Below are 2,952 nucleotides of genomic sequence, written 5' to 3'. Positions count from 1 at the left end.
TACTGAAATTCATTAAAGTAGGGGCACAGAGGGATAAAGCTGAGACCTTTGCTGAGTACAGAACATTCAGTATTAGAGCGTGGAAGATTAGAGGGATAGTGAATACACTACAGGAGGTGGGCTTGGGGAAGGGGATTGACTCAGAGCGCAGGGCATGGGTGGGCTGGCAGGTTCCAAAGGCTCATAGTCATCTCTAAGTTATTACATCTTGTGGGCCTCGTATATCTGGCGAGCATGGCTAATGAACTGGAGAATGAAGTAGAATTGTGGAACGATGCAGCCTTGAGCCAATGTGATGAGATGCTGTTGGACAGAGGAAATGTTGATCTCAGTGGCACTGACATCGTACGATCAGTCCTCAGAAAGTAACCTGATTGAAAATAATCGGAATCGTTATCTTATTGTGATGCTCTGATTTCATTGGGGTGACACTCGATCAGCAAGGTCTTACTTTTCTGAGACTTTAGATCAAACTGCGAAAACAAATGATGTTATTAATAAGACAAATCCATCCATGGTTTTGGAAGGTATTAGCAAAGGCAGAGTTCATTTGTCATTTCCAATAACTCTAGGGAAGGTGTCATTGTTTATTGAGGAAATTACCAGCACAGAATTTCCTCCGATTCCCATTAACCACAGTTTGCTGAGGATTGATGATGCTACATGAGTCAAATATTACTTTGATGCAAGGGAAGTTACTCTGATATCACCTCTAATGACATTGGAAAATCAGTTAAAATGGTAAAGAACAAAATAATAGAACACGGCTTATTTGAACAATATGGTCTCTGTCCTCACGTTTAAGGAAAAACTGATACATGGACGTCTGATTCTGAGGAGAGATTTTTTCTATTTGTGATGAGGCTGTTTGGCGTAGCGTTGTGACACAGAGACACAAACATCTCCTGCTGCTTCATCAATGCCTTTCCCTCAGTCATACGATCAGAAGTGGAGATATTCTTTGAAGATTATACAATGTTCAGAATAATAAGTAACCTCCTAAGGTACTAAAGTATCAAATCTGGACAACATTCAAGCTTGTGCTGTTAATGTATAGGTAACATTAATCAAAAGCACTGCTGGACACTAAACATTTCCACGGTTAAAAGAAAGAGGAACCCCTTCAACAACTCTAGCTGGTTTCTCAATAATATAAGAAAGCCATTCAGCCCATCAGATCTATTGGATAACAAGAGGCCCAATGCGTTCACTCACTCCTGCCTATTACACAAGAAGACAATTTAAAATAAAAGCAGATGTTGGAATCCAAAATACACACGCAGGAAGCTGGAAGAACAGAATAAGCAAGGCAGCATCAAGACTTTGAGTAGTGAACGCCTTGGATATAACTCTTCGTCAGGACTGTGGATGGGAGTAAGGGGTCTATTGATAAAGGGGCGAGTGAGGAAGGAGGAGGCAGAGTGCCGAGGTGGGGATAAGTGAACACAGATAAAGGGTATCAGCGAGTTGTTGATGGGAGGGCTGAATCTAGTTAGTAGCTGGACAAAAGGTTGCTCAGAGGAATGGAAGAGAGGGGAGGGCCTGGGAAGGGAGTCACGGGGATTTGAAGGGAGGTTATTTGAAATTGGAGAATTCAATGTTGAGTCCCCGGGGTGTCGGCTGCACAGGTGACAGATGAGATCTTGTTCCTCTAAATTATGCTTTGGTTCATTGTGGCAATGGAGGAGGCCAAGGATGGCCATGTCGGAAAGGGGTTTGGGAAAGAGAATTGAAATAGGAAGTGACTGGGAGGTCTTCCATTCCACCTAACGACTCTACCTTTCAGCTCCCAACCGAATTCATCCCTCCCATCGCCCAACCATGTTGCACCCACCACTTGTGTCCACATAGCCGTAACTCACCATCTCCCTGATCTCCCCACCACAACCACACATTTCCCTCTTTATCTGCAGCTCCCCCTACCCCCCCAACCCTGTTCTGAAGAACGGTTATACCCGAAATGATGACTTTCCCAGCTCATGATGCTGCCTGGCTTGCTGTAGAACATAGAACATAGAATAATACAGCACAGTACAGGCCCTGTGGCCATCGATGTTGCGCCGATCCAAGCCCACCTAACCTACACTAGCCCACTATCCTCCATATGCCTATCCGATGCCCGTTTAAATGCCCATAAAGAGGGAGAGTCCACCACTGTTACTGGCAGGGCAATTCATGAACTCACGACTTGCTGAGTAAAGTATCTACCCCTAATATCTGTCCTATACCTACCATCCCTGTGTTCTTCCAGCCTTCCGTTTGTGTCCTATACCTCAGGAAAATAGAGTCTACTCAGCACAATACGCAGGGAGGCAGGAACGGTTTGCCCACTGATGTCCTTGAACCTCTGCCCTCGGGCCAGGAGGAAGAAATTCAGTTCCACGAGACACTGGCACATGAACCGAAGAAGCCATTCAGCCCCTCCAAACGGTAACATTGAAATAGCAGGATATTATTGTTGGTGCAACACGACAAACCAAGGTAGTATAGACTGCACAGACAGACTGCTCCATGTTGTTCCTCCTGGCTCCATTGCTAATGGTGTACACGTGTTATGTTAACGTGGTTTGCTGATCATGAGGAAGGAGAGTGATTGGTTTGCGCCAAGTCCCAAGGAGGCATCTTCCATCTTCGAGATGTTATGGACTAGGTTAGACTACTTAAAACACTTTTAAGCAGGCACCCCAGCGCATACCTTTGCAATTTGTTTCAGTAAGTGTACAATGAAAATTACCCGGAATAATTTAGCTGGGGGTGACTACTAGATTTTAAACCAGACAAAAACTTTATTCATAAAATTACACAATGAAACACAAAGAATAGAATAAAGAATTACAACAGAATTCAACCTATTCAGCTAGACTGAATCATGCTGTTCCGAATATACACAACTGTCCCAATAAGCAAACTCCCAATAACAACCAGTATCAATGGAACACAAACTTCCAGATT

This window comes from Chiloscyllium plagiosum, unplaced genomic scaffold, assembly GCF_037043375.1.
Source record: "Chiloscyllium plagiosum isolate Xiang-an unplaced genomic scaffold, Cpla_swu_hap1 HiC_scaffold_51, whole genome shotgun sequence".
Taxonomy (NCBI): domain Eukaryota; kingdom Metazoa; phylum Chordata; class Chondrichthyes; order Orectolobiformes; family Hemiscylliidae; genus Chiloscyllium; species Chiloscyllium plagiosum.
This window is presented reverse-complemented; position numbering follows the sequence as displayed.